The 8,586-nt window shown below is 41.0% G+C and overlaps 1 pseudogene; it reads right to left on the bottom strand.

The window, feature by feature from the left end:
• Positions 1-4,531: 4,531 nt before the first annotated feature.
• On the bottom strand, positions 4,532-5,980 carry LOC124989668 (ubiquitin carboxyl-terminal hydrolase 14-like; annotated as a pseudogene).
• Between the last annotated feature and the right edge of the window lie 2,606 nt (positions 5,981-8,586).

The raw sequence follows: 8,586 nt of genomic DNA on the forward strand, positions 1-8,586 counted from the left end.
TTGAGGGCAAGGTGATGATGGTGGCTATAGAAGAGGGAGCAGATTCAAGGATCACGGATACTGGAGGCAAAATGTGTGAAGTCCTGACTCTTTATCCACTGCTGCGAGGCCTTAGCAAAGCCATCAAACTCTCTGAGCCTCTGTTTTTTATTTTGAAAAATGGAGTTGATGTTAGGACCCATGTTGCAACAGGTGCAGGATTCTTGGGAGGGATGTAGTCTAATGCCTCCACTAATAGGGACACGAGAGAGGCAGGGTTTCTCTGTCTCTGCCCTCCCACCCAGCCTTCATGTGTGTAGGTGTGTGTGTAGGGTGTGTGTGTGTGTAATACTGGCTGACACTGTCTCTGGTTTTCCATGAAGTCACCTTGAATGACATAATGATACTGAAAAAGCTCAGCAAAAATCTCAATATCTAGAGTCCTAAAATTGAATTGTGGAGGCTGGAGTTGTAGCTCAGTGGTAGAGCACTTGCCTAGCATGTGTGAAGCACTGGGTTGGATCCTCAGTACCGCACAAAAAAATAAATAAAATAAAGGTATTGTGTCCATCTACAACTAAAAAAAATTCTAAAAAATGAATTGTGGTTTTGGGGTTCACCTGAAGACATTTTTTATACTTTAGTCCATTCTTATTTCAGATTCTGACTTATGGGGGTAATGTCTTGTGTTCATTTTATTGTTCACTTATTTTCCCCTTTGACCAGATGACTAACAGCATGGGGAAAGGATGTCGAAGGTGCAGCTTGGTGGCCAAACCACCATTTCTGTCTGTTGTGTGTAGTTTTGATCTTGACCTCCCCCTAAAAGAACATTTTTCATGGAAAATGCAGTTCCAGAATTCATTGGGGCTTCTCCACAGTGGAAAGTGGAGGAACTAGAGACCTCTAAAAATTGAGTTGGAAAAGAAGTAAAGATATTCACAGCAAGCGGGCTGCAGCAAATGTGAAATACCTGGTCCTCAGATAAGAGGCGTGTTCATCTAAAGTAGCAGGTGAGATTCGGGATGTCCCAGACAAGAGAGGCAGAGAGGCAGTGCTTCCATCTCTTGCAGAAACACACGGTTGAGTTTCCCAAAACATAGCAGCTGTGAGATTCCTGGGGCTGACTGTACTCAGGGCTTATGTGAACACTGACTTGAGTTTGCAGGGAGCATGCAGGGCTGCGAAGTTGGTCCTGAAAGATTTTTAACCATTGCTATATCAAGTGCATTGTTGGCACTCAGTAGGCAGCACCATTAACCTAGTGATTTGCTCTCAACATAGGGTGAGGGAGTAGGAATCTCAGATTTATCTGCTAAGAAATGTGGCTGAGAGGCCAAGTAGAAAGAAGGCTAGAAAACTGGTGAGCCAGAAGTAGGACAGAGAGGTCTGAGTCCAAAGTCAGTGTTTGGGTCCCTGCTCTGAGTGCCTTGCCCTTCATCCCATTCATGACAAAACATGCAGAAAGTCTCACAGCAGCGACTTGAGAACTGCACAGATTCTGCCTCCCATGCATACATACCGATGCAATATTTACTGCACAACCGTGCGTGTCCATCTTAAGATGGGAGACACATGGAGGCTCTTAGAGCTCCTCTAGTCTATTCTGGCCTTCTCGAGTTACAGAGGAAGCCAGAGCAGAAATGTGCCTTGACTGGCATCAGGGACTGTGCTTAGCAACTTCCCTGTGTCTCACGTTCAGTCAGGAAGGCGCCTCCTTTCTTCATCCTGGCCTTATACATGAGAGTGACTACTATCTGTTATGTTGTATGGAAAAACTTTGCCCTGAGCTGTTTTTCTTTATTTCTTTTTATTGGGAAGTAAATTGAAAAAAATTCAACTCTACTGCTTATTTCCATGAGCACAGGCAGCTATAAAGCAAGAATCCTGGCTTCTTACCTGAAGTCATTCAATAAAGTCTGGTTAACAATCTCAGGATGCTTGTTTTGAGATGCGACTTGCTACATTTCTTGAAACTGAAACAGTCAGTATTCCCTTATTGAGTATGGTTCTTATTTGTTCCTGAAAGAAGAAAGGAAAAGCATGGAAAGTGCTTAACCAAGGCCAAACACAAAGCCCCGTTCACTATTAACTTACTATCATCTTCTTTAGCTCATGGCATTGCTGCATCCAGAGAGGCAAACTTTCAGAAGCTCTAATAAAGTATGTCAGTCCTTCTGTTTGTTCTTTCCTCTGCTGCACTAGAAGAGTCAAATGTAACTGTTTCTACCACTTCCTGGAAATACTTTAAGTTTAAGCTAGTCCTGTCCTTGTGATTGAGGTTGGCCATAGGTTTATGTGACCCGCATCAAGATCATCTCTTAAACAAGGAGCATTGGGGCTCAGGGACACAGCAGGGAAGCTTGGAGAAGTGGGGGGCAAAGACAGTATCTCTCTAGACTAGGAAGACTGGCAAAGGGTGAGACGGATGGCTGAGTCCTGGAGATCTGAGTCCTGAAGGGTCTGATGGAGGTGTGAGAGGTGGGGAGTCTGGGCAGCAGGGTCACAGGCCCCAGTGTCGGCAGCCATGGCGGCAAGGCCCAGAAACCCCAGGGAGCCCTGGGACTGCAGTGGACAGCAAAGGTGGAGAGACAGACTAGAAGCAGTGGTGAGTGGAGGCACTTCTCCCTCTTTCTAGCTCCAGGTAACATTCCTGATTTTTCTATGATGCTAGGAAGGATGGGGGGGGTCCTTAGAATTAATTAGTCATGGCGAATTTGCACCTGGCCCCAAAGAATAGGATCTCAGAAGCTGGAATTGTGATGCTTCATGGAGTATTTATTAAGTTGTTTTTGCCAAACTGCCTTGTGTTTTAAGTGTCATAACCACACTGCTTATTCTTTACAATAGTGTGTGTGTGGGAGAGAGAAAGAGAGAGAGAGAGAGAGAAACTGTGGATTAAATGATGAGCACTGTACCACTGAACTACACCCCCAGTCCTTTTTATTTTACTTTGAAACAAGATTTTGCTAAGATGCTGAGGCTGGTCACCAACTTGCATGTGTCACCACACTGCCACAGTTGCCTGTTTAAGTAACTTTATTGAGACATAATTAACATGCCAGACAATTCACTCATTTAAAATGTAAGCTGCAACGGTTTTAAGTATATCCAGAGTTGTGTAAACGTCACCACAGTCAATTACAACATTTTATTGCAATTTTCAAGTAAACTGCAGTATTATTAACCATAGTCTCTATGTTGTACATGGAGTCCCCAGAAATCATTCATCACAACTGAAAGTTTGTATCCTTTGACAGCCATTTCCCCATTTCTCCCAACCCCTTGTCCCTGGCAATCACCATTATTTGCTGAGAGATACTTTGTTCTCATCTTCACAAACACTCCTCTGTAAAAGTCCAAAAACTCAGGAAACTATGTGAGGTGAGGGATATATTACCTGAGCTGATTTGGGTAGTGTATCACAACAACAATAACAAACAAACAAACAAAAACCATTTTTATTGCACCTAAAAAAGCCAGTACTGCATAGCAGTTACCCACCATCCCACCCCTCAGAGCCCTAGAAAATCACTAACTGACTTTCTGTTCTTGCAAATTTCCCTTTTCTGGATCTTTTGTATATGCGGAATCATAGGATTTTTGGTTTCTTGTGTCTGACTTATTTCATTTAGCAAAATGTTTTCAAGTTTCATCCATGGTATAGAATTTATTAGTATTTCATTTTTAAAATTAAGACTCTATTGTTTTAGACCAGTTTTACATTCATAGCAAAATTGAGAGGAAGACACAGAGATTTCCCATGTGCCCCTCTTCATTTATTTTTATTGTCAAATAATATTTTTTAATCCCTCCATTTTTTTAAATTAAATATTCTCACTTTCTCAAAATAAGCAACAAGAGCTTGTCAACATTTTTTTTAAGGTTGATTACTACAAAATCATTGCAAAGTTAAATGTACAAAGCATAGTACATCACAGAGAGACACCATAATAAAGGTATAATCAAGTGTACTATTATTGATCACGATTAATTTTAAAGTTACAAAAAGCCAACAACAGACTGGACAAATACTTGATTGCACCCATGTTTCCATGGGACGTGGACAGCAGCACTGTTACACAATGAGAGCAATACTTCCTTTTCCACCTTCTTGGGAAAATATTTGTTAGATAAGGCAAAGGATGGGCAGCTTCTGAATGGTGATATGAACCATGCAAGAACAACAAATAATAGTAACAGGTGTGTAATACATTGCTCAATCTTGGGCTGAGAGGGCAAGAAGAAAAATCGCAGAAGGTAATGGGTGAAAGGCATTTCAACTAAGAATTTTTTTTTTAATCAATGCAAGAAATAACTTTTAAAAAATGTCTTCCAGCCACCTTTACACAGGGCAGCACAATTCAAAGGAAATTTTCTTTTCTGTAATTTTACATTGATGCACAAGAGGTCTCTTTCTGTGCTCTCTGGTTCCATGTGAAGGGGAAACAGATAAAACCACCTAAATGTCTTCCTCTAAAGCTCTGGATTACAGAAATGATGAACAAAACCCATTTATTTCACACCTAGGCATAAATAGCTAAATTGGAGATTACTGTTCACTTTCCTCTTCCATTATTTCAACTCTGCGAGGCCCGTAAAGTTAAACATAAGTGATATGCCAGTCTTCACCACCAGAAAGCCACAAGGTGTCTTCTGGTGTTACAATGCTGACTTTATCATCATCAAACTTAATCCATTCATTTTGTTTCCTTTTCACCCATGATACATAATGACCTGAAGAGCTAGACCTTCCCTGTGTGTTAGCACTGCTTGTAAGTCATAGTATCCATAATTATTGAAGCCAATATCATCAGCAAATGAAAAGTATTCATACTTAATTTCTTTATGAGGACTACTCTTCTTGTCACCTGTATTTGGCTGTTGATTCACTTTTTTATGTTCTAGATCCTTGAATTTTGATAGGAAAGAGATCATTTTCTCCTGAAGTTCTGCTGTACACAGTTCATATACATCTAACATAAGAGGAAACCTAACATCCTTAAGAACTTTGGCATTCACAGATTCCTTCTCTTTATAAAATAATTTAACCATCTGAATAGTTAAGTAAGCAGGTAGCTGGCTGATTTTAGAAGATTTGCTATACAAAGCATTTCTTTGCAATGTCAGAGACTGTTTGGTGATTTCTTCCTGAAGTTACAATTTAAGTCCTGTAAAAAGATACTTGACTTCCTGATTAATAAAACAGCTAAGCTAGAGTTGATTTTCCTTTCCTTTGGTGACTTCTTCTGCAGATTCTGTACATTTCATGGTCGTTTCAAATTCAACACCGAAGAAGTGATCAACTAAACTTTTCTTTTTAGAAGGTGTCACTGCTGATGTAGATGAAGAATCTGTCTCTTTAACAGAATAATCTTCTATGGCTTCCAATTTTTGTTGTAATACATCATTTGTATCCAACATTCATTAGCATCCCGTTGAAGATATTGTCCTTGTTTACCCTTCTCTGCAAACTGGGAAAGAAATGTGCAAAAATTGCAGTAGAATAATAGGTGGAATACTAGAAGTTTTATCCATGGAATCAAACAAATCGCTAAGGGCTGCAGTACTATACTGCACTGAAGTCATTTCCCCTGAGGCTCTCAAGGTACCTGCATACCTTTTAAGGACATCTTTGAGTTCAGGCACAGATCGAATACCTTGAACTTCAGTGTTCATGTAACAAGTGTTACCAAGATTTGTCAACCCACATGGTAATTCCATAGCAGTTGCTAACTGTTCTTCTGTCATGACTTCTATGAAGACAGTTTTAGCTGAAGAGCGTCTGCTAACCCCACCATTAGTAGAGTCATTCATTTTTTATTTTGATGTTTCCCCAATCATCATCCTTCAAGATTCCTTCTTTCATCATAACTTTCTGTCTGGCTGTTTGAACTCCAGACAGTGCAAAGAGCTGAGCCTTGAATACCATTGGAGGTTCATCAGTATTCAATTCTACACCTTCAAATTTCTCCTTTCCCCATTTTACAGTAACGGAGTACAGCGGTGTGGCGGGGGTGTGCCGGGAGGTGGTGGGGCCTGGCAAGCACCGCGCAGGGAAAGGGACCAGAAGAAGCTTGTGAAGGCAGCGGAGGTGGAAGCGTGGTGGTGGTGGCGGCTCGGGTGTGACGAGTCTCCCAAATAATATTTAATATGTGAAAAAACTGAAGCTCAGAAGACCTAATGTGATTGGCACATGAAGCTTGAACTTGAGTCTTCCCAGAATACAAAAAATATTCCTCTGATACAGCAGTCGTCTTTCTACCTCCTATTTCCAACTGCAGAGAGCTCAGGTATCAAGTGGAAATTTTTCCACTTGATATTTTGAATTATTTACTTTCAAAAGAGGAGGAAAATAAGCCCTGCTAAATTACTTTTGCCACAGTTAGTCCTATGTATTAATGAACAGATGAAGAATATTACACTAGACAATTAGACATGATGGAAAATGTTTTATGCAATTCATGAATCAAATTAATAAAACGTATAGTGGCCACTTAGCAAGTTGAGAGTGAAGGAAAGGTCATTTAAAATATTAATATTAAGTTTAATTATGATTGAGTTAAGCTTGAATGATTTTTTAGTGAATCATTTTGTTTGTTTTTGGAAAAAACTTATTTCACAATGAGGTGATTAGATGAAGATGACATGTCTTATTCCTGCAGGAAGAGCCCTGTAACGCTGCAGCATATTGTTATAGAGCTAAGAATTCTGCCTGTTCTTTTCTTGCTTAACACAGTGATTAGTGATCTAATGCCAACAAGACTTTTATTAAACAGAAACCAAATTTCCATTTGAAGATAGAGGCCCAAGTTGCTGGAATTACAGACATGCACCACTGTGCCCGGCCATGTGATTGGATATTAAAGTTCCTGTTTTGAACCTCTGTGCTCTCTTTCCTGTAAGTATATGCAGGTGCTCACAAAATGTGTTGATGAGTGTCTGCTACATGAGCTAGTAATCTGTGCGACTCAGAAATTATCTTGGGTGGGAGTTCTTTTCTATTTAAGAAACCAATCAATGACTCAGAAAATAAAGTCCAACAACCAACATATAATTTCGACTTCAGTGTTATGACTTTAAGAAACATCATTGCATAGCACATCCATAATACATGTAGTGTCATCACGTTGTCACCCTTGAGCTGGAATTCAGCATGCTGAAACTGTGTTCTACATGAATCAGATTAAAGAGGACCAAAGGCATAAAGAATAGGAATCAGAATTTCAGTTCCAGTACAGTTCAGGCAGGCTGGTTTATGCTGGGGTAGCCAACATCACGGCCCCTCGCTCATGCTGTGTCCAGTGTGGGCTGTGGGAGGGAACTTTTTCCTTCTCACTGACAATCAGGGACCCTGGCTGAGGGAGGCTCTGCCTTCTTGTTGCTGCACAGTCCCTATCACAGCATCAGGGAAGTAGGGGGACGAGGCCATTTACTTACACATTTCCACTTGAAATTGACATCCTCCACCTCTGCTTAAAACCCACTGACCCAAACTAGTCATACAACCCTGCATAGCTGTTAAGGTCCTGGGAAATGTGGGAGAGTGGAGATCCAGAGATACAGAGATCCAGTGTTTTCCAAGAGTGCTTCTTCCACTCCCAGGACTCTGCAGGTGTGAAATGGCTTCTGTAAACACTGATGTAAAGTCACCTAAATGAGGAACCTGAGAACCACTGGATGGATGGTTCCAGTTTTATGTGCCTTTTCATTAGGGATCTATCACATAATGTCTTGGAAAGAAAACTTTTGCTGCCAATAGAAGTTGGAACTTGACTCGTGTGATCCACAGTTTTCTGTCCTGCAAGGACCATTCACTTACACAGTCTCATGCAGGTTTTGTCTTTGCTAGTCACTGAACAAGCTACGAGGGCTCCAAATGTGACATTTCTCTGCCCCGAGGTTAGCTTCTTAAGCAGTAAAGCAAAGATGTTAGACTGGGTCTCTGACTAGGTACTATGGTTCTATGCGTGTTTGTCTTCAACAACAGCAGCATCAGAATCAATGGAGAGCTCACATGCTTTGTGAAGCAGGAACCATAGCCCCCTCCTGGGTCTCTTCTTTACAATTCTTTCAAGAATTACAAAATATCTGAAGGCTAGGTCATCTGAAGACAAGGCATCAACTAAGGCTATTTTGTACTTAGCTAGTTCCTGTCTCCTCCAAAAGAGAATATTTTAAGATTCCTTGTCCTATGGCCTGTTGGGGGACATAACCATGGCATTTTTGTGAAGGAACAAGGTAGATTTTAAAAAGAAGTCAATTGCTGTTAATTGACTATGCATGCTGTCATGTGTCATCTAAATTTATAACATTTGTTCAATATTGGCACACATATGCCCATACTCAGATGATGCGTCTTCCCGAGGTGTTTTCCTCCTCAAGCAGTGAAGGGCCCTTCCCACAGTGGGGATGGGAGTCTCTTCTAGGTCAGTCTGAAGCACAGTTCCCACAAGGTGGTGGGGGTGTGTTCTAGGGAAGGAAATTGGGGGAGGAAGTGGAGCACACAGCAGAACTTTGCCCCCTCCCTTCTGTACTGTAGGCTGTACCACAAATTGACCACTTTTCCTGTAAGAGTTAGGAGAGAACCACAGTGTAAATTATAAC

This window comes from Sciurus carolinensis, chromosome 7 (genome assembly GCF_902686445.1).
Source record: "Sciurus carolinensis chromosome 7, mSciCar1.2, whole genome shotgun sequence".
NCBI lineage: Eukaryota > Metazoa > Chordata > Mammalia > Rodentia > Sciuridae > Sciurus > Sciurus carolinensis.